The 24,358-nt window shown below is 32.2% G+C and overlaps 1 protein-coding gene across 1 annotated transcript in view; it reads right to left on the bottom strand.

The window, feature by feature from the left end:
• Window positions 1-24,358, bottom strand: part of LOC148947527 (uncharacterized) — a 164,956-nt gene that overhangs the window by 123,142 nt on the left and 17,456 nt on the right. Inside the window, exons 2-3 of the mRNA XM_089096132.1 lie at window positions 6,826-7,012; window positions 1,076-1,203 (exon numbers count right to left, since the gene is read on the bottom strand). The gene's annotated coding sequence lies outside the window, so the exon portion shown is untranslated. The remainder of the gene's footprint in view (window positions 1-1,075; window positions 1,204-6,825; window positions 7,013-24,358) is intronic.

Here is a 24,358-nt window from a genome sequence, read left to right on the forward strand (position 1 = left end):
CGTAAAACAAAATCTCTTGCACCTAAAGCCCTTGCATTATCTATAACTGTCTGATGATCAAAATTATCGAAGGCTTTACTAATATCAGCAAAAATAGCCTCAATATAGGGACCATACAACCAGAAATGTTTTAGAATAGTGGAAAGTGCAAAAATTATGAAATGGACGGTGTTACGATTTGACCTACGACCAAACCGAGTTTGGTTGATTTTATCGCTAGTGCTGTACGAAAGGAAACTGTAAATAAAATTTTCAAAGATTTTAGAGAGAATGGGGGTTCTCGATTGGAGGGCTATGCCTCTTTCAGTGCTAGGGAATTATTTATAGAGCGGTAGATTTGTAGGAAAAAAATTGGGTTCTATTCTAAATTGGAGTATTAAGACAATTATTGAGTCGAATGGATGGTTATGCTTCTTTCAGTATTAGTGTATTATCTATGGAGGGGTAGATTTGTAAGAAAAAGTGTCGGGTTCTTTTCTAAAATGGACCATTATGACTATTTTAAGTTGAATGAACGGCTATATCGCTTTTAGTACTAGTGAATTCTTTATGAAGGGGTAGATTTTTCTGTTATTTTGACTCTGAAAAATTGAACTAGAACTTTTAATTTCCAATCAAATGAGCCCTCTCTGAAGTTTATACGAGCATCCCTTCCATAAGAACCATATTTTCCCCCAGGGAATAAAGTACAACGGCTGCCCTCGGGCCATGGGGGGTTGTGTCAACACTGGAGTTTTTGTTCTATGATCATTGAACTAAATTTAACAAAATGGCTATCTAAAATTTTTATCGGGTGTATTTGGGGGAAAAGGGGTGTGAGGGGGGGGGGCTATTTGCCCTCTGATCACTTTTGACTCTTAAAAGGGGCACTAGAACTCTCGATTACCAATCGAATGAGTCCCTTTTGAAGTTCGCACGACGATTCCTTCCTTATAAAGTGCCTTTTGGAAAAAAATAACAATAAAACATTGGAGCCGTATGGCCTTTACTGTAGGCAAAGCTATAGGGATGCCCTTGAAAACTGACGATTTAGTAGAACGTTATTTGCTGATAAAAATTTTTAAAATTTACCTACTTTGGTAATGTATTCATCCCATTCCTATTCAAAATAACCGAGACAATACCAGCGCCAGCAGAAAGAGATCCCGAAATACCAGAAATTATTGCCAGAGTTTCGTGGGCATCCCTCCATCTATCTCCAACCTTGAAAGAAAACAGGAAAAGAGACATAATAATGGTTGACAATTGAGATAGACTAAAAGGTCCAATGGTGGCCAGCCACTATGCTATTCCAGGAAACCACATGGCTGATTTTCAAACAGTTCGTGGTAACGAACTGTAAACAGTGACTCAGCTCAATAGTAACTGAATCAATCCTAGAATAAAACCGTTAGCCTACCAGCTCATGATAGTTAGTTCAAAACAAAACATCACATAATGGAACGGACAAGAAATACAAGGAAAAAATATTTAAAAGGACAAGTAAAATAGTACAAAACGAGGCAAATAAGATGTCAAAACAAATCTAAACTATACACAAGAGTAGATTTACTAGCCATGAACAAAGGTATAAAATGCTAGTCTGACCCACGAAGAGGTTATTTCGGGAAAAGGATTTCGGAGTTTCAGGCTTTTTAGTGTGTTCTCTTTGTGTATTTATTCTAAGACCAGCCTTCTTTGCACTAGAGTCTTTCTTGTAAGAAATATTAATGCGTTTCTTGATAATGTATTTTGAGTTATTCTCGTAATGACATAATTTTAGTTATAAATAAATTAATACAGATACGGCTACTTTTGTGCAAACACCCCCCCCCCCCTTACTTAGTACTTAACGTTTAACACATTGTGGACAACCAGTCATAAGTTATTTTCACATTTATCCTAAGCTACTTCTCTATATCATCTACAACTACTACAGACTTATTATAAGTTTATTTTCTATCTTTTTTGTGTGTTTCTATTATTTTTATTTCTTGTGAGGTTTTTTGTCTCTCTGTAGCTTATTATAAGTTTATTTTCTGTCTTTTTTGTGTGTTTCTATTTATATGAAGTAATTGAGTACAATAATTTTTTCTGTATCCGCATTTCATTTTACAATGAATAAGTTCAGTTTCTTTCTCTTGTTTCTATTTATTTTCAAGCAGTTTCTTTTTCTTTCATCATTATTTTCGAGTTCTCCCTGGTTCAGTTGTTTTTGCTAGGTTAAGACTCAGACGGTGTGCATTTTGCGTAAATTTCTGCTAGTCCTGATTATAATTCTGATTATTTACATTGGATGATAATTGTATTGGGTATAGACTGAGAGACCTAGAGCCTAACCCTTTTGACTTTTCCATTTTCCAGAGCCATGATAAATTTTTTGGAAATGAGATAAATGATGGCGTGTTAATTAATTTTCCAAAATGTAAAAATAAATTACCTTCCGAAGTTTCTGATCTTCCCGGTACTGGCATTATGAGAACAGGATTTTTAAATTGTAGAGGTTTTTTTAGTTCACAGGACAAGCCTGTCAATGTATTTCATAAACTATCTTGTCATGTCGTAGGATTCTGTGAGACTTTTCTTACAGACCCGACTCCTTATGTTCCTTTTTTTGGATATCAATTTACTTTCAAAACCGACAGACAAGGCGCCAAGGTGGTTTAGTAGTATTAGTTAAAGAAGGTATCTCTTTTCAACGCCTTGCAAATCTAGAAGGTTTTCATGATGAAATGCTTTTTGAAGTAATGGTGACTGAAATTAGTGTTGGAAAAAAAGATATAGTTTTTTTGCGAAGTATACCGACCTCCTTCTCTAATCAAGTCTTTCCTCTCTAAACTCCATGATTTTTTGCATCAACCTCATTTTCAAAATAATGATGTTATCCTCTCCGGAGATTTCAATATTGACCTTCTAGAAGCTTCAAATGAAGCGTTTGTTGATTTATTGTCTTCTTGCTTTTCTGCATATCTGCTTCCTACTTCCCTGATACCTACAAAAATTTCACCTAGTTCTGCTTCTCTCATTGATAATATTTTTACATCCTTACCAATTAGGGCAAATTTTGTTGTTTTAAGTGATATATCGGATCATTTCCTGCTGGTTTCAGATTTAGCTTTTACTTATAAAACACCGCAGGTAAGTAAGGAACGTCACGTACGGTTAATAAATAAAACAACATTAAAGCACCTGAATGAAAGCCTTGGTCTATTGGATTGGCAGGATGTAATATCCACGGAGGATACAGATGTGGCAACTGATACTTTCCTAAGAAATTTCAATTGCTACCTTGATTCTAGATGTCCATTTGCTACGAATAAAATTTGCAGAGAAAAATTTCCGATAAGGCCGTGAATAACGTCTGGAATTTTGATATCAGTTAAGAAAAAAAAAACAATTATTTAAAAAGCAGTTAAAGAACCCAACTGATTATAATATTAAAAATTTTTAAATCTTCAAAAATAAATTAACCGCACTGATACGATTGTCGAAACATATATATTATAAAGAGTCTTTCGAAAAAGCTCAAAATTCGGCTCGCAAAAAGTGGTCTTTAATTAATTCTGTTATAAAAAACAAAGGAATTCTAAGTTTCCTGAAGTTATTAGTTTAGAAGATGGATCGACTACTAAAAAATTGGAGAAAGTGGCTGATATTCTGAATACTTATTTCGCTAGTATAGCAGAGAAAATTGTTTCGTTAGTAATGAACCAGTTTGATTCACGTAGTAATAAACCTTTTTCTTCATACCTTCCATCTCCTCAAAGTAATTCAATTTTTCTTGCGCCTATTTCTCGGTCTGAAATAACAAAAATAGTGTGTGATCTAAATCCAGGTAATTCAGCGGAAATTGACAGGTCTAGTTCTATAATTGTTAAGGAAATATTGTCTGCAGTAATTTTGCCATTACAGCATATAATTAATCTTTCATTTAAAACTGGAGTTTTCCCGTCTGCTTTTAAAGAAGCGAGGATAATTCCTGCACAAAGGTGACTCTCCTAAAAACCCATCAAATTACCGCCCTATTTCTATTTTGTCAGCATTTTCTAAAATATTTGAGAAGGCAATTTATAAGAGGCTCTATGACTTTCTTAAATCGTTTAATTTTTTAAGAAATTCCCAGTTTGGTTTTAGGTCTGGACACAATACTGACCACGCTATCATTGCTCTCATCCAATGTATTCATGAATGCTTAGATAGAGGTGAAACTCCAACAACAATATATTCGGATTTTAAAAAAAGTATTCGATACAATATCCCATTGTATTCTTTTTCGTAAGTTGGATAATTGTGGTGTACGCGGACCGGCGTTGGATCTAGTTAAATCTTATCTTGATAAGAGAAAGCAACGAATAGATGGAGGTAACTTTCTCTCTTCGCCTGTTCCTCAGTCCTCGATTGTTGGGGTACCTCAGGGCTCTGTCCTAGGTCCTCTGCTTTTTCTAATTTATATAAATGATTTTCACCGCGCTTTGGCAATCCCATGTCTCGGCACATATTTTGCTGATGATACGGCAGTTTCAATTTCTGAGAGGAATGACGAGGAGTTGGAGGCAAAACTTGATGCTGCATTTTCCAATGTTCTTGAATGGTGTTCTGCAAATTTTATTGCTTTGAATTTATCAAAAACTAATTTCATAATTTACGGCAGGAAGTCAAACATATGCCCTCGTATTACCCGAGTTACTTCTTCAAAGTATCTATTATCAATATCTCGGGTGAATGTGATAAAGTACCTTGGACTTATGATTGATGAAAGATTATCTTTTAAAACACACATTCAAAATATACGCTTAAAGATTTCAAGGTATGTTGGTATAATGCGAAGGTTGAAGCATTATTTGCCCTACTCTGTTTTACGAAGCATTTATTTTGCTCTGATTCAGTCTAATATTAATTATTGTTATCTAGTATATTCTAGCATATCTACATTTAAAAGCCATATTAAACCAATACAGATTTTACAAAAAAAGCAGTAAAAAACCTCAAACTTTTTATTTCATCGCCTATTTCACTTCCAAATAAGTCTTCTACAGCATCTTTATATACTTATTTAAATATACTTCCAGTTTCTCAACAATTTACTTTTGGAGCAATTATTTTCAAACTTAATTATGACATTAAGAAATTACCGCCATATTACCTCAATCGAAGTTTGTTCTCCCAATCACAAGATTTACGTCGTTATAACACGCGACAAAAAAAAAAGAGTATCTACATTGACAAGTATAGTACTGAGAGATCTAAATTCGCCCTGTTCGTGTCAATAGCCCGGTGCTGGGATGCTCACAAGGATTTTATTGATAAATTTTCTTCTATTCATTTAATAAAAAGGAATCTTAAATTTCATTTAGTTCATGATTACTTTTAATTAAATGTCTGTTTAATATGACTAAGTTATTTGTTTGGATTGTTGTTCTAGGTGAATGTGGACCTCTCGGCTATCTTTTAGTATGAATTTATATTTAATAATATTGATTTTTTTTATATATTTATATTTATATTTGGATCCTGGGCTAGGTACTACTTTCATATTATTGTTGTATTATTGTATCTTTGCCGTCGTAATTATCTTTGTATTGTAACGTAATTTTTTATTGTATCTTTGTCTAGGCCTAGTTTTCGAGCTTGTCTCCCCATGGGCCTATGTCAACTATATACATGTATATGCTAATAATAAAATGATTGGAACTTGAACTTGAACTAATTCAATAATCTACTGACAGTGGAATTTGAACCGGGCGGTATTGAGATAAACCCTGCCTCAACTAGTATCTACATACTATTCCCCCCACCTGTATTTCACTTTGATTTACTGAGTACTAGTCTGGTAATTTTAAAGTAATTTAGAACTGTCTCAAGTTAGCTAAAGAACTGAGAGTCTCTAGGATCAAAGACTGAGAAACTGGGAGAGTATTTCTAAAATGAAAAAGTTTGTTTTCCAAGCTAAGCGGCATACAAACCCCTAGAATCACTTTGATTTTAGCAAGATTTTAGCAAGATTTTTACCTTGATTTTAGATCAACCCTTCCGTGGCACCAAGGGAATACTTGCTTTAGAATTCTAGAGGGAGCGTGGAAAACTAGGTCTGATTGAAACACACTTTCTATCAACAACCCAAGGTCCTAGAGTACTAGGGTTCAAACGATCTCAGACTAGTAAAAGTAAACCTATTTTGAATTTACCAGGCCATACTTTTAATCAGATCTTGTATACGTAAGGCAATGCATAATAAAAGTGGTAGCTCTATAAGTAAGTAGGTCCATATAAAACCGTGTCTTAAGTAAAAGTTGATAAGTAAAGAAAAAAGGAGTTCGTAATTGGCCCACATTTTGCTAAAAATTAAAGAAAAAGTTAAGCTAATTAGTCTCATTTCTCTTCTGGGTGACTTTCAAAAATACACAGCCCATGGTAAGGAAGAACGATTCCACTGATTTTTTAATTAAAATCAATTTGTTGGAATTGGTGAAAAACTTGAGAGCCATGGCCAATTGGAGAACAGCTAATAGTCTCAGTGAGATGCAAAGCTGGCATAACCTTTTTCAGAATTGTATAAAAATAAAATGACAAACCCAGAAAAAAACAAGGAAAGCTGTGGAAAAAAAAACAAATTATTAAATATTGTAAAATTGTGAATAAGGAAAGGTCGGAGTTTTAGTGACCAAGGAACGACGTAGATGACTGCCCCCTTCCAACACATCCAACTAAGAAACCGGCAATAAACCAAGAAATAAGAAACCCCAGAAAGAAACAAAAAACATCTAAAAAAAAGCAGATACAGAGTAAGGAAGTTTTTTAATTAAAAAGAGCAAGGCTAAACCAAGATTAATTACATAAAATACTTACGCCGACTCCAAAAGTAGCAATGGAGAGAATAAGCACAATCCAGGATGAATACCACAAGTGTTTGGGCCTGAAGACAATTCCATTGCGAAAAAGCCCTTGAAAGCAAAGCATCTCAGGAAAAGGGTCAACGGCAGATTGGGCAATCCTCGGAGAATTTGAATCATCCATTATCTCTCAATTTTATACGCTAAAAAAGGGTATGCCTAAACTATAAAGGTGTAAAGTGAAGTTAGTACTACACTGGGACTTACTGTCTACCTCTTTGGCCTTAGGAAGCTCTATTAATGGGTTCAATTCATTTCTCTCGCATATTATCTGGTTCTTCGTCGACTCTTCCTCTGTTAATTTTTTTCTTATCTTTTATATAGTTTCTTATCTTTCATCGACTTTTCTTTATCTGGTTCATCTTATCTTGTTCCCTCTGCTTACATTTTCTTATTTTATATATAATTTCTTACCTTTCATTGACTTTTCCTTATCAGGTTTATCTTATCTGGTTCCCTCTGCTTATATTTTTCTTATCTTTTACGTAGTTTCTTATCTTTCCTTTACTTTTCCTTATCTGGTTAGTCTTATCTGGTCTGCTTATATTTTCCTTATCTTTTATATAGTTTCTTATCTTTCATTGACTTTTCCTCATCTGATTTATCTTATTTGGTTCCCTGTGCTTATATTTTTTTTCTTTTATGTAGTTTCTTATCTTTCATTGACATTTCTTTATCTGGTTCCCTCTGCTTATATTTTTCTTATCTTTAAAATAGTTTCTTATCTTTCATTTACTTTTTCTTATCAGTTTTATCTTATCTGGTTCCCTCTGCTTATGTTTTCTTATCTTTTATATAGTTTCTAAACTTTCATTGACTTTTCTTTATTTGGTTTATGTTATATGGTTCCCTCTGCTTATGTTTTTCTTATCTTTTATACAGTTTCTTATCTTTCATCGACTTTTCTTTATCTGGTTCATCTTATCTTGTTCCCTCTGCTTATATTTCCCTTATTTTGTTTATAGTTTCTTATCTTTCATTGACTTTTCCTTATCTGGTTTATCTTATTTGGTTCCCTGTGCTTATATTTTTCTTATCTATTATGTAGTTTCTTATCTTTCATTGAATTTTACTTATCTGGTTCCCTCTGCTTATATTTTCCTTATCTTTTATATAGTTTCTTATCTTTCATTGACTTTTCTCCCTCTGGTTTATCTCATCTGGTTCCCTCTGCTTATATTTTTCTTATCTTTTATGTCCTTTCTTATCTTTCATTGACTTTTCCTTATCTGGTTCCCTCTGCTTATATTTCCTTATCTTTTATATAGTTTCTTATCTTTCATTGACTTTTCCTTATCTGATTTATCTTATATGGTTCCCTCTGCTTATATCTTCTTATCTTTTCTATAGTTTCTTATCTTTCATTGATATTTTCCTATCCGATTTATCTTATCTGGTTCCTTCTGCTTATATTTTTCTTGTCTCTTATATAGTTTCTTATCTTGAATTGACTATTCCTTATCAGGTTTATCTTATTTCGTTCTCGCTGCTTATTTTTTATCTTCTATACAGTTTCTAATCTTTCATTGACTTTTCTTTATCTGGTTTATGTTATATAGTTCACTCTGCTTATATTTTTTCTTATTTTTTTATATAGTTTCTTATCTTTCATCGACTTTTCTTTATCTGGTTTATCTTATCCTGTTTCTTCTGCTTATATTTCCCCTATTTTATAAATAGTTTCTTATCTTTTATTGACTTTTCCTTATCAGGCTTATCTTACCTGGTTCCCTATGCTTATATTTTTGTCTTATATTTTACGTAGTTTCGTATCTTTCATCGACTTTTCCTTATCTGGTTTATCTTATCTGGTCTGCTTATATTTTCCTTATCTTTTATATAGTTTCTTATCTTTCATTGACTTTTCCTCATCTGGTTTATCTAATTTGGTTTCCTGTGATTATATTTTTCTTATCTTTTATGTAGTTTCTTACCTTTCATTGACTTTTACTTATCTGGTTCCCTCTGCTTATATTTTCCTTATCTTTTATATAGTTTCTTATCTTTCAATGACTTTTCTTTATTTGGTTTATCTTATCTGGTTCCCTCTGCTTATATTTTTCTCATCTTTTATGTAGTTTCTTATAATTCATTGAATTTTCCTTATCTGGTTCACTCTGCTTCTATTTTTCTTATCTTTTAAATAGTTTCTTATCTTTTATTGACTTTTTCTTATAAGTTTTATCTTATCTGGTTCCCTCTGCTTATATTTTCTTATCTTTTATATAGTTTCTTATCTTTCATTGACTTTTCCTTATCTTGTTCCCTCTGCTTATATTATTCTTATCTCTTATATAGTTTCTTATCTTTCATTGACTTTTTCTTATGTGATTTATCTTATCTTGTTCCTTCTGCTTATATTTCTCATATCTTTTATATAGTTTCTTATCTGTCAATGAATTTTCCTTATCTGGTTTATCTTATATGGTTCCTTCTGTTTATTTTTTTCTTGTCTTTTGTATAGTCTCTTATCTTTCATTGACTTTTCCTAAATCAATTTTATCGTATTTCGTTCCCTCTGCTTATTTTTTATCTTTTATATAGTTTCTTATCTTTCATTGACTTTTTCTTATCTGGCTTATCTTATGTGGTTCCATCTGCTTATATTTTTCTTACCTTTTATATAGTTTCTTATATTTGATTGACTTTTCCTTATCAAGTTTATCTTATCTGATTCCGTGTGCTTATATTTTTCTTGTCTTTTATATTGATTCTTATCTTTCATTGATATTTCCTTATCTGGTTTGTCTTATCTGGTTGCCTCTGCTTATATTTTTCTTATCTTTTATGTAGTTTCTTATATGTCATTGACTTTTCCTTATCTGGTTTATCTTATCTAGTTCCTTCTGCTTATTTTTTTCTTGTCTTTTATATAGTTTCTTATCTTTCATTCACTTTTCCTAAATAAGGTTTATCTTATTTCGTTCCCTCTGCTCATTTTTTTATCTTTTATATAGTTTCTTATCTTTCATTGACTTTTACTTATCTGGCTTATCTTATGTGGTTCCATCTGCTTATATTTGACTCATCTTTTATATAGTTTCTTATCTTTCATTGACTTTTTTTATCAGGTTTATCTTTTCTCGTTCCCTCGGCTTATATTTTTATCTGTTCTTTAGTGTCTTACCTTTCATTCACCTTCCGTTATCTGATTTTTCTTATGTGGTTCCTTTTGCTTATATTTGTCTTATCTTTTATTGATTTTTCCTCATTTGGTTTATCTTATCTGGTTCCCTTTGCTTATATTTTTCTTATCTTTTATGTAGTTTCTTATCTTTCATTGACTTTTCCTTATATCGTTCCCTCATCTTATATTTTTTTTTATAGTTTCTTATCTTTTATACAGTTTTTATCTTTCATTGACTTTTCCTTATCTGGTATATCTTATCTAGTTCCCTTGTTTATATTTTTCTTATCTTTCATGTAGTTTCTCATCTTTCATTGAGTTTTCCTTATCTGGTTCCCTCTGCTTGTATTTTTCTTATCTTTTATATAGTTTCCTATCTTTCACAGGTTTTTCCATATCAGGTTTATTGTATCTTATCTGGTTCGCTCTACTTGTATTTTCTTGTCTTTTATGTAGTTTCTTATCTTTCGTTGACTATTCCTAATCTGGTTTATCTTAAATGGTTCCCTCTGCTTATATTTTTCTTAACTTTTATTTAGTTTTTTATCTTTCATTGGCTTTTCTTTATCAGGTTTATCTTATCTGGTACCTTCTGCTTATATTTTTCTTTTCTTTTATATACTTTCTTATCTTTCACTGACTTTTCCTTATGAGGTTGACTGCATCTGATCTGATTCCCTCTGCTTGTATTTTCTTATCTTTTATATAGTTTCTTATCTTTCATTGACTATTCCTAATCTGGTTTATCTTCTATGGTTCCCTCTGCTTATATTTTTCTTAACTTTTATATAGTTTTTTTTATCTTTCATTGGCTTTTCCTTATCAGGTTTATCTTATCGGATTCCCTCTGCTTATATTTTTCTTATCTTTTATATAGTTTCTTATCTTTCACTGACTTTTTCTTATCAGGTTTACTTCATCTGATCTGGTTCTCTCTGCTTGCATTTTCTCATATTTTATATAGTTTCTTATCTGTCATTGACTTTCTCTAATCTGGTTTATCTCATATGGTTCCCTCTGCTTATATTTTTCTTGTCTTTTATATAATTTTTTTATCTTCCATTGGCTTTTCCTTATCAGGTTTATCTTATCTGGTTCCCTCTGCTTTTATTTTTCTTATCGTTTATATAGTTTCTTATCTTTCATTGACTTTTCCTGATCTGGTTCTCTCTGCTTATATTTTTCTCATCTCTTATATAGTTTTTTATTTTTCATTGACTTTTCCTTATCTGGTTTATCTTATCTGGCTCCCTCTGGTTATATTTTTCCTATCTTTAATAAAGTTTCTTATCTGTCATTGACTTTTCTTTATCTGGTTTATCTTATTTAGTTCCTTCTGCTTATTTTTTTCTTGTCTTTTGTAGTGTTTTATCTTTCATTGACTTTTTCTAATTCAGGTTTATCTTATTTCGTTCCCTCTGCTTATTTTTTTTATCTTTTATATAGTATCTTATCTTTCATTGGTTTTTCCTTATCTGGCTTATCTTACGTGGTTCCGTCTGCTTATATTTTTCTTATCTTTTATATAGTTTCGTATCTTTCATTGACATTTCCTTATCTGGTTCCTTCTTCTTATATTTTTCTTCTCTTTTATATAGTTTCTTATCTTTCATTGGCTTTTTCTTATCAATTTTATCTTATCTGGTTCCCTCTGCTTATATTTGCTCATCTTTTTATATAGGTTCTAATCTTTCATTACTTTTTCTTATCTGGTTTATCTTATCTGGTTCCCTCTGGTTATATTTTTCATATCTTTTATATAGTTTCTTATCTTTGATTGACTTTTCCTTATCAGGTTTATCTTATCTGATTCCTTCTGCTTATATTTTTCTTATCTTTTATATAGTTTCTTATTTTTCATTGACTTTTCCTTATCTGGTTTATGTTATCTGGTTCCCTCTGCTCATATTTTTCTTATCTTTTATATAGTTTCTAATCTTTAATTGCATTTTTTTATCAGTCTTATCTTATCTGGTTCCCTCTGCTTATATTTTTATCTGTTCTATAGTTTTTTTATCTTTCATTGACTTTTCTTTATCTGGTTTATCTTATCTGGTTCTCACTGCTTATATTTGTTTTATCTTTTATATAGTTTCTTATCTTTCGTTGACTTTTTCTTATCAGGTTTATATTATCTGGTTCCTCTGCTTATATTTTTCTTATGTCTTATATTGTTTCTTATTGTTCAATGACTTTTCTATATCTGGTTTATCTTATATTGTTCCCTCTGCTAGTATTTTTCTTTTATTTTAAATAGTTTCTAATCTTTTATTGACTTTTCCTTATCAGGTTTACCTTATCTGGTTCCCTATGCTTATATTTTTTTTATCTTTTACATAGTTTCTTATCTTTCATTGAATTTTCCTTATCAGGTTTGTCTTATCTGGTTTCTTGTGCTTATATTTTTCTTCCCCTGGTTAATAGCAGTAAAAGCCTGAAAATACGCATCTTTTTGCCCTCTAGCAAAATTTATGTCTTTTAAAAGGATATTTTTTAATAATATATATTTTAGGCAAATAGCGTAACATACATTGTAAGTATTTAATATGTACCAGGTACATCAAAAATGAATAAGACTAGTCTTTTACCCAATTTAATATCTTGATTTCAAACATACATTGAATCTTCAGTTGCGGATCAATGCATATCTTTGGTGCAATATGTTGATCATATAGACCAATAGTACGTTGTTCTGTTATTAGTAAATTATTTTAAAATAGTTTACTCCTATATTTATCAACAAAATGTATGCGCAGTGGGCCATCAGTTGCGTTTTCAAAGTGGTCTAGAGTTTCAAATGCACATGCTATATTTCTAGAAATATTAAAGCACCATCATAACCGCAAAAAAAAGTTTTTGTATTTCAAAAGTGTTGATAGTATATTGCATAACCGCACTTTTATTTTTTTGGTGCGTAGCGGAGTGAATCTATTCATAAGCCGGTCCTTGACAGGTTGGTATAGTGATTCGTCTCCGATAACTTTTTTTTGGGGGGGGGGGGACGGGCAACTTTAAAACTGAATTTCTATATGTTGTGGAGTTAAACAATTTAATATCGATGTGGACATTTTAATATCGATGCAGAATGCAATTAATGTATTAAAAACCCATCTACAGGGGGTAGGATTGGAGCTTGAACCTACTAAAACAGAATTCCTAGTGACAAATAATAATAATGATTTCCAGTACCACTCAATTAGGGTGGGATTACAAGAAATGTTTACTAAGGAGCCCATTGAACACCTTGGGTTGCCTTTCGGCCCGACAGTTAAAGCAACGCACGAGTTGGTATTATTGTCCGTAATTGAAACGCTTAAAAAAACTTATGGCCTGCTCGTCAGGGTAAAAGGTTGTTATGCTAAACAAACAATTACTAAAATTTATAATGGAATGTTTGCGCCACAAGTATTGATCATTGTTCCATTTTTGAAGATGTTAAGTAAACGTGATAGAAAGCGTATCTGCGTTTACTTTTTACGTGTACTATTTTGTAGATATTGTTTTGGAATCCTATGGTTAAGAAAAAGGTACATTATCCAAAAATATGGAATACTTGATATCACTCAAATGGATCAAAAATATAGTTGATTTCTTAGACAATCTACGGAAAATAAAATCAATTTTCCTCTGAACTATCTTGTTTGATAGATAAATAGTTTTGCCGTCATAGACTCCATAAAACGGAGCTATCTATTATTAGTAGAAGTGCCCCTATTGACACGAACCCCACACCATATATGGGCATAGAATACTGTCAGTACACCATATAAGGGCATAGAGTCACTAGGGAGAAAGATTGCGTAATGGGGTCAATGACCTCTTTTTCCAAGGTCGATTTATTTGATGTTTCTGTGTGTAATAGCTCCGGGGCGAAGGTTGCACATGCGCATTGAATTCTAACGGGAGCAATGTTATTGATCTAGGACTCGAGGGGGAAGTAAATTTCCGAGAAATTGATTGCGTAATCGAAGGGGAAATTGTTGATTCACGAAGGGGAAATTAAGAAACATTAACATGGCTTCTTTAATCTGTGATTTACATAATCGCTAGGGGAAATTATTGATTCACGAAGGGGAGAATTATGAAACAAACATGGCTTCACTGTTGTTTGGTTAGATTAACCTGAGAAATTGATTTAAATAATCGGCGGTGAAATTGTTGATTCACGAAGAGGGAATTAAGAAACATTAAGGCTTCTTTAATCTTTAGGCCTGAGGGATTTATTTATTATTGTTGTTTTTGGACAAGTGCATGCCATAAACCACGTGGTGCTGTCACGAGTCAGAACACCTGTGCTGTCGACCTCAATTCACCTATCGTGAATCAATAATTCCCCTTAGAAACAACAAATTAATTTCCCTTTCTTGACAGATCAATCAATCAATGACATCATCTGTCAGACTTTAAAAATTTTCGCCTAGAAACATTTCTCCAGGAATAGATCCAGGTCATTAATGTCTTTGCCTCGGGAACAGTTTTACTGGTCGAACTCCAAAGGATATTAATAACCAAAAGCCATGGAAACAATTAGGCAAGAAACATCTTAGCGATGAATTGTTTTAGCGTGCGAGAAGGTTTCCTATTAATTTGAAATGCGTTAGCACAGAGATGCCAATAACAAAGGAACACGCTGAATTTGCGTTTAGGGATTATTTGGGCGAAACCGTTTTAGACAGGTAATGGAACTATTTCAGCGAAACAGATAGAGACATTTTAAAAGAATATTTTTGAAGAGATTTTAGAAGAGAATTTAATGGTGAAACTCTGTGGTCGTTATAATACACAAGTTTCATTTGAACAGTGTTGTGAGGTCCTCTAACCCAACCCCAAAGGGTTCCAATCCTCATACCCCAACCCCGAAGGAAGCCCCCGGTCCTCAAAGGTCCACCGGGCTCCCAAAGGCCCTCCACCGGTCCCCAAATGTCCCCCAGGCCCCCAACTGCCCCCCGGACACTCAAAGGTCCCCCAAGCTCCCAAAGGGCCACCGGCACCCCCAAAGGCCCACCCCAGACCCTCAACGGCCATCCCCGGGCCCCCCAAAGGCCCATCGAGCTCCCAAAGGACCAACGGGGTCCCAAAGGCCATCCACCGGTCCCCAAATGTCACCCAGACACCCAAAGGCCCTCCCTGTGCCCCAAAGGCCCTCCCTGTGCCCCAAAGGCCCTCCCCCGACCCCCCTCCTCCTCCTCCCACCTCCTCCTCCTCCCACCTCCTCCTCCTCCTCCTCCTCCTCCTCCCACCTCCTCCTCCTCCTCCTCCCTCCTCCTCCTCCTCCCACCTCCTTCCTCCTCCTCCTCCTCCTCCTTCTTCCTCCTCCTCCCACCTCCTCCTTCCTCCTCCCCCTCCCCTTCCCCCCCCCCATTCCCTCATCATTTTTTATACTTTTTTGTGCATTGAGACACAGAACGACCCCCTGCCCCCGGCCCCTCCCCCTCCAAAGGTCTGATTTTTTCAAAGTTCATTTTGAATTTCTTTCATTGAAATGCAAGAGTTGGAATATTTCAGTAGTGTTTGGTTGTAGTTTACCTTGTCAAAGTTACATTCTCTTTATTTTTCAAAGTTCATTTTGAATTTCTTTCGTTGAAATGCAAGAGTTGGAATATTTCACTAGTGTGATGTTGTAGTTTACCATGTCACAGTTACATTCGCTTAATTTTTGATAGTACATTTTGAATTTCTATCGTTGAAATGCAAGAGTTGGAATATTTCACTAGTGTTTGGTTGTGGGTTAACATGTCACAGTTACATTTTCTTGATTTTTCAAAGTTCATTTTGAATTTCTTTCGTTGAAATGCAAGAGTTGGAATATTTCAGTAGTGTGATGTTGTAGTTTAACATTTCACAGTTACATTACATTAATTTTTCAAAGTTAATTTTTAATTTATATCGTTGTAATTCAAGAGTTTGAATATTTCACTAGTTTTATTTTGTTGTTTACCCTGTCACAGTTACATTCCCTTAATTTATGATAGTTCATTTTGAATTTCTTTCGTTGAAATGCAAGAGTTGGAATATTTCAGTAGTGTTTGGTTGCGGTTTACCTTGTCACAGTTACATGTTCTTGATTTTTCAAATTTCATTTTGAATTTCTTTCATTGAAATGAAAGAGTTGGAATATTTCAGTAGTGTTTGGTAGTGGTTTAACTTGTCACAGTTACATTTTCTTGATTTTTAAAAGTTAATTTTGAATTTATTTCGTTGAAATGCAAGAGTTGGAATATTTCAGTAGTGTTTGGTTGCGGTTTACCTTGTCACAGTTACATTCACTTAATTTTTCAAAGTTAATTTTGAATTTCTTTCGATGAAATACAAGAGTTGGAATATTTCACTAGTGTTTGGTTGTGGTTTACCATGTCACAGTTACATTCCCTTAATTTTTCAAAGTTCATTTTGAATTTCTTTCGTTGAAATGCAAGTTGGAATATTTCACTAGTGTTTGGTTGCGGTTCACCTTGTCACAGTTACATTTTCTTGATTTTTCAAAGTTAATTTTGAATTTCTTTCATTGAAATGCAAGAGTTGGAATATTTCAGTAGTGTTTGGTTGCGGTTTACCTTGTCAAAGTTACATTCCCTTAATTTTTCAACGTTCATTTGTATTTCTTTCGTTGAAATGCAAGAGTTGGAATATTTCAGTAGTGTTTGGTTGCGGTTTACCTTGTCACAGTTACATTCCCTTAATTTTTCAAAGTTCATTTTGAATTTCTTTCGTTGAAATGCAAGAGTTGGAATATTTCACTAGTGTTTGGTTGCGGTTTACCTTGTCACAGTTACATTTTCTTGATTTTTCAAAGTTCATTTTGAATTTATTTAATTGAAATGCAAGAGTTGGAATATTTCAGTAGTGTTTGGTCGTGGTTTACCTTGTCACAGTTACATTCCCTTAATTTTTCAAAGTTCATTTTGAATTTCTTTCGTTTAAATGCAAGAGTTGGAATATTTCACTAGTGTTTGGGTGCGGTTTACCTTGTCACAGTTACATTCCATTAATTTTTCAAAGTTCATTTTGAATTTCTTTCGTTGAAATGCAAGAGTTGGAATATTTTACTAGTGTTTGGTTATGGTTTACCATGTCAAAGTTACATTTTCCTGATTTTTCAAAGTCTATTTTGAATTTCTTTCAGTGAAATGCAAGAGTTGGAATATTTCACTAGTGTTTGGTTGTGGTTTACCATGTCACAGTTACATTGTCCTGATTTTTCAAAGGTTATTTTGAATTTATGTCATTGAAATGCAAGAGTTGGAATATTTCACGAGTGTTTGGGTGTGGTTTACCTTGTCACAGTTACATTTTCCTGATTTTTCAAAGTTCATTTTGAATTTCTTTCATTGAAATGCAAGAGTTGGAATATTTCAGTAGTGTGATGTTGTGGTTTACCTTTGTCACAGTTACATTTTCTTGATTTTTCAATGTTCATTTTGAATTTCTTTCGTTGAAATGAAAGAGTTGGAATATTTCAGTAGTGTTTGGTTGTGGTTTACCTTGTCACAGTTACATTTTCTTGATTATTCAAAGTTCTTTTTGAATTTCATTCGTTGAAATGCAAGAGTTGGAATATTTCAGTAGTGTTTGGTTGTGGTTTACCTTGTCATAGATACATTTTCATGATTTTTCAAAGTTCATTTTTAATTTCTTTCGTTGAAATGCAAGAGTTGTAATATTTCAGTAGTGTTTGGTTGTGGTTTACCTTGTCACAGTTACATTTTCTTGATTATTCAAAGTTCATTTTGAATTTCTTTCGTTGAAATGCAAGAGTTGGAATATTTCAGTAGTGTTTGTTTGTGGTTTACCTTATCATAGTTACATTTTCTTGATTTTTCAAATTTCATTTTGAATTTCTTTCGTTGAAATGCAAGAGATGGAATATTTCAGTAGAGTTTGGTTGTGGTTTAACTTGTCACAGTTACATTTTCTTGATTTTTCAAAGTTCATTTTGAATTTCTTTCGTAGAAATGCAAGAGTTGGAATATTTCAGTAGTGTTTGGTTGTGGTTTACCTTGTCAAAGTTACATTTTCTTGATTTTTCAAAGTTCATTTTGAATTTCTTTCGTTGACATGCAAGAGTTGGAATATTTCAGTAGTGGTTGAGTGTGGTTTACCTTGTCAAAGTTACATTTTCTTGATTTTTCAAAGTTCAATTTGAATTTCTTTCGTTGAAAAGCAAGAGCTGGAATATTTCAGTAGTGCTTGCTTGTGGTTTACCTTGTCACAGTTACATTTTCTTGATTTTTCAAAGTTCATTTGAATTTTTTTAGTTGAAATGCAAGATTTGGAATATTTCAGTAGTGTTTGGTTGTGGTTTACCATGTCACAGTTACATTTTCGTGATTTTTAAAAGTTCATTTAGAATTTCTTTCATTGAAATTCAAGAGTTGGAATATTTCAGAAGTGTTTGGGTGTGGTTTCCATTGTCACAGTTACATTTTTTTGATTTTTCAAAGTTCATTTTAAATTTCTTTCGTTGAAATGCAAGAGTTGGAATATTTCAGTAGTGTGTTATTGTTGTTTACCCTGTCATAGTTACATTTTCTTGATTTTTTAAAGTTCATTTTGAATTTATTATGTTTAAATTAAAGAGTTTTTCTATTTCGTAAGTGTATTTTCATTTTTTCCATTGTAACAGTTACATTTTCGTTATATTTAAAAGCTAATTTCGAATTTAATATTTTGAAAAGCAAGAGATGGAATATTTCAGTAGTGTTTGGTTGTGGTTTAAATTGTCAAAGTTAATTTTTAATGATTTTTTTTTTTTCATTTTGAATTTCTTTCATTGAAATGCAAGAGTTGGAATATTTCAGTAGTGTTTGGTTGTGGTTTACCTTGTAACAGTTACATTTTCTTGATTTTTCAAAGTTAATTTTGAAGTTCTTTCGTTGAAATGCAAGAGTTGGAATATTTCAGTAGTGTTTGATTGTGGTTTACCTTGTCACAGTTACATTTTCTTGATTTTTCAAAGTTCATTTTGAATTTCTTTCATTGAAATGCAAGAGTTGGAATATTTCAGTAGTGTTTGGTTGTGGTTTACCTTGTCACAGTTACATTTTCTTGATTTTTCAAAGTTCATTTTGAATTTCTTTCGTTGAAATGCAAGAGTTGGAATATTTCAGTAGTGTATGGTTATGGTATACCTTGTCACAGTTACATTTTCTTGATTTTTCAATGTTCATTTTGAATTTCTTTCGTTGAAATGCAAGAGTTGGAATATTTCAGTAGTGTTTGGTTGTGGTTTACCTTGTCACAGTTACATTTTCATGATTTTTCAAAGTTAATTTTGAATTTCTTACATTGAAATGCAAGAGTTGGTATATTTCAGTAGTGTGTGGTTGTGGTTTACCGTGTCACAGTTACATTTTCTTGATTTTTCAAAGTTCATTTTGAATTTCTTTCATTGAAATGCAAGAGTTGGAATATTTCAGTAGTGTTTGGTTGTGGTTTACCTTGTCACAGTTACATGTTCATGATTTTTCAAAGTTCATTTTGAATTTCTTTCGTTGAAATGCAAGAGTTGGAATATTTCAGTAGTGTATGGTTATGGTATACCTTGTCAAAGTTACATTTTCATGATTTTACAAAGTTCATTTTGAATTTCTTTCATTGAAATGCAAGAGTTGGAATATTTCAGTAGTGTTTGCTCGTGGTTTAACTTGTCACAGTTACATTTTCTTCATTTTTCGAAGTTTATTTTGAATTTCTTTCGTTGAAATGCAAGAGTTGGAATATTTCAGTAGCGTTTGTTTGTGGTTTACCTTGTCACAGTTACATTTTCTTGATTCTTCAAAGTTAATTTTGAATTTCTTTCGACGTAAAGCAAGAGTTGGAATATTTCAGTAGAGTTTGGTTGTGGTTTAACTTGTCACAGTTACATTTTCATTATTTTTCTAAGTTCATTTTGAATATGTGTCGTTTAAATTCAAGAGTTGTATTATTTCAGTAGTGTTTTGTTCTGGCTTAACTTGTCACAGTTACATTTTCATGATTTTCAAAGTTCATTTTGAATTTCTTTCTTTGAAAAGCAATATTTTGAATATTTAATTAGAGTTTAATATTTTTTTAAATATTAAAATTTAAATATTCTTGATTTTTTAAAATTTAATTTGAATTTCTTTCATTGAAATGCAAGAGTTTGAATATTTCAGTATTGTATTGTTATGGTTTAAATTGTCAAAGTTACATTTTCTTGATTTTTTCAAAGTTCATTTTGAATTTCTTTCTTTGAAATGAAAGAATTGGAATATTTCAGAAGTGTCTGGTTATGGTTTACCTTGTCAAAGTTACATTCTCTTGATTTTTCAAAGTTCATTTTGAATTTCTTTCGTTGAAATGCAGGAGTTGGATTATTTCAGAAGTGTTTGGTCGTGATTTACCATGTCAAAGTTACATTTTCTTGATTTTTCAAAGGTCATTTTGAATTTCTTTCATTGAAATGCAAGAGTTGAACTAATTCAGTAGTGTTTGGTCGTGGTTTACCTTGTCACAGTTACATTTTCTTGATTTTTCAAAGCTCATTTTGAATTTATATCGTTGAAATGCAAGAGTTGGACTATTTCAGTAGTGTTTGCTTATGGTTTACCTTGTCACAGTTACATTTTGTTGATTTTTCAAAGATCATTTTAATTTCTTTCGTTGAAAAGCAGGAGATTGAATATTTCAGTAGTGTTTGGTTATGGTTTACCTTGTCACAGTTACATTTTCTTGATTTTTCAAAGTTCATTTTGAATTTATTTCGTTGTATTGCACGAGTTGGAATATTTCAGTAGTGTTTGGTTCTGGTTTACCTTGTCACAGTTACATTTTCTAGATTTTTCAAAATAATTTTTAATTTCTATCGTTTAAATTCAAGAGTTTGAATATTTCAGTAGTGTTTTGTTGTCGTTTACCATGTCAGAGTTACATTTTCTTGAATTTTCAAAATTCATTTTGAATTTATTTCTTTGAAATGCAAGAGTTGGAATATTTCAGTAGTGTTTGGGTGTGGTTTAACTTGTCACAGTTACATTTTCTTGATTTTTAAAAGTTCATTTTGAATTTCTTTCGTTGAAATGCAAGAGTTGGAATATTTCACTAGTGTATGGCTGTGGTTTACCTTGTCACATGTACACACATGTATACACATGTACACACATGTGCTTATCATGAGCGCTCATGATAAGTTAACCTAACCCTTTCCGGTGATTATGGTTAGGTTAGACTAGATTCAGTTAGGTTAGATTAGACTAGGTTAGGTTAGCCTACGTAAGCTTCACTTAGGTTAGCTTAAGTTAGGTGAGAGACATGCGAAAAGTTAGGTGTATGATTAGGTTAGGTTAGGTTAGATTAGGCTAGGTTAGGTTAAGTTAGGTTAGGCTAGGTTAGCCTACGTACGCGCGCGTACGTCGGCTAGCCTAGCCTAACCTAACTTAACCTAACCTAGCCTAATCTAACCTAACCTAACCTAATCATACACCTAACTTTTCGCATGTCTCTCACCTAACCTAAGCTAACCTAAGTGAAGCGTACGTAGGCTAACCTAACCTAGTCTAATCTAACCTAACTGAATCTAGTCTAACCTAACCATACTCACCGGAAAAGGTTAGGTTAGCTTATCATGAGCACTCATGATAAGCACATGTGTGTACATGTGTATACATGTGTGTACATGTGACAAGGTAAACCACAACCATACACTAGTGAAATATTCCAACTCTTGCATTTTAACGAAAGAAATTCAAAATGAACTTTGAAAAATCAAGAAAATGTAACTGTGACAAGGTAAACCACAACCAAACACTACTTAAATATTCCAACTCTTGCATTTCAAAGAAAGAAATTCAAAATGAAGTTTGAAAAATCAAGAAAATGTAACTGTGACATGGTAAACGACAACCAAACACTACTGAAATATTCCAACTCTTGCATTTAAACGATAGAAATTCAAAATTAATTTGAAAAATCGAGAAAATATAACTGTGACAAGTTAAACCATAACCAAACACTACTGAAATATTCCAACTCTTGCAATTCAACGAAAGAAATTAAAAATGAACTTTGAAAAATAGAGAAAATGTAACTGTGACAAGGTAAACCATAACCAAACACTACTGAAATATTCCATCTCATGATTTTCAAAGAAAGAAATTCAAATGATATTTGAAAAATCAAGAAAATGTAACTGTGACAAGGTAACCCATAAGCAAAAACTACTGAAATATTCCAACTCTTGCTTTTCAACGATACAAATTCAAAATGAGCTGTGAAAAATCAATAAAATGTAACTGTGACAAGGTAAACCACGACCAAACACTACTGAATTATTTCAACTCTTGCATTTCAATGAAAAAAATTCAAAATGAACTTTGAAAAAACAAGAAAATGTAACTGTGACATGGTAAATCACGAACAAACACTTCTGAAATAATCCAACTCTTGCATTTCAACGAAAGAAATTCAAAATGACCTTTGAAAAATCAAGAGAATGTAACTGTGACAAGGTAAACCATAACCAGACACTTCTGAAATAATCCAATTCTTGCATTTCAACGAAAGAAATTCAAAATGAACTTTGAAAAAATCAAGAAAATGTAACTGTGACAAGTTAAACCATAACAAGACACTACTGAAATATTCCAACTCTTGCATTTCAACGAAATAAATTCGAATGAACTTTGAAAAAATCATGAAAATGTAACTGTGACAAGTTAAACCACAAGAAAACACTACTGAAATATTCCAACTCTTGCTTTTCAACGAAAGAAATTCAAATTGAACTTTTAAAAATCAAGAAAATGTAACTTTGACAAGTTAAACCACACCAAACCCCTACTGACATATTCCAACTCTTGCATTTCAACGAAGGAAATTCAAAATGAACTTTTAAAAATCAAGAAAATGTAACTTTGACAAGTTAAACCACAACCAACCACTACTTAAATATTCCAACTCTTGCATTTCAACGAAAGAAATTCAAAATGAACTTTGAAAAATCAAGAAAATGTAACTGTGACAAGTTAAACCACAACCAAACTCTACTGAAATATTCCGACTCTTGCATTTCAACGAAAGAAATTCAAAATGAACTTTGAAAAATCAAGAAAATGTATCTGTGACAAGTTAAACCACGAGCAAACACTACTGAAATATTCCAACTCTTGCATTTCAATGAAAGAAATTCAAAATGAACTTTGTAAAATCATTAAAATGTAACTTTGACAAGGTATACCATAACCATACACTACTGAAATATTCCAACTCTTGCATTTCAACGAAAGAAATTCAAAATGAACTTTGAAAAATCATGAAAATTTAACTGTGACAAGGTAAACCACTACCACACATGACTTAAATAGTAAAACTATTGACTTTAACTTAAATATATCCATTATGACCCGTGAAAAATATTTAAACTTTATCTGTGACAAGATATACCATATCCAAACACAAGTGAAAAATTCCAACTCATGAATTACAATGAAAGAAAATCAAATAAAAATTGTATCAACATGAAAATGTAAATGTGACCAGGTAGACCACAATCAAAAACTACTGAAATATTCCAACTCTTGCATTTCAATGAAAGAAATTCAAAATGAACATTGAAAAATCAAGAAAATGTAACTGTGACAAGGTATACCATAACCACACACTATTGAAATATTCCAACTCTTGCATTTCAACGAAAGAAATTCAAAATGAACTTTGAAAAATCAAGAAAATGTAACTGTGACAAGGTAAACCACAACCAAACACTACTGAAATATTCCAACTCTTGCATTTCAAAGAAAGAAATTCAAAATGAACATTGAAAAATCAAGAAAATGTAACTGTGACAAGGTAAACCACAATCAAACACTACTGAAATATTCCAACTCTTGCATTTCAACGAAAGAAATTCAAAATGAACTTTGAAAAATCAAGAAAATGTAAGTGTGACAAGTTAAACCACAACAAAACACTACTGAAATATTCCAACTCTTGCATTTCAACTAAAGAAATTACAAAGAACATTAAAAAATCACTAAAATGTAACTGTTACAAGGTAAACCACGACCAAACACTACTGAAATAGTCCAACTCTTGCATTTCAAAGAAAGAAATTCAAAATGAACTTTGAAAAATCAAGAAAATTTAACTGTGACAAGTTAAACCACTACCAAACACTACTGAAATATTCCAACTCTTGCATTTCAAAGAAAGAAATTCAAAATGAACTTTGAAAAATCAAGAAAATGTAACTGTGACAAGGTAAACCACAACCAAACACTACTGAAATATTCCAACTCTTGCATTTCAACGAAAGAAATTCAAAATGAACTTTGAAAAATCAAGAAAATGTAACTGTGACAAGGTAAACCACAACCAATACACTACTGAAATATTCCAACTCTTG

The sequence above is a fragment of the Artemia sp. Qi Xiang Cuo genome, chromosome 10 (assembly GCF_049724085.1).
Source record: "Artemia sp. Qi Xiang Cuo chromosome 10, ASM4972408v1, whole genome shotgun sequence".
Classification (NCBI taxonomy): domain Eukaryota; kingdom Metazoa; phylum Arthropoda; class Branchiopoda; order Anostraca; family Artemiidae; genus Artemia; species Artemia sp. Qi Xiang Cuo.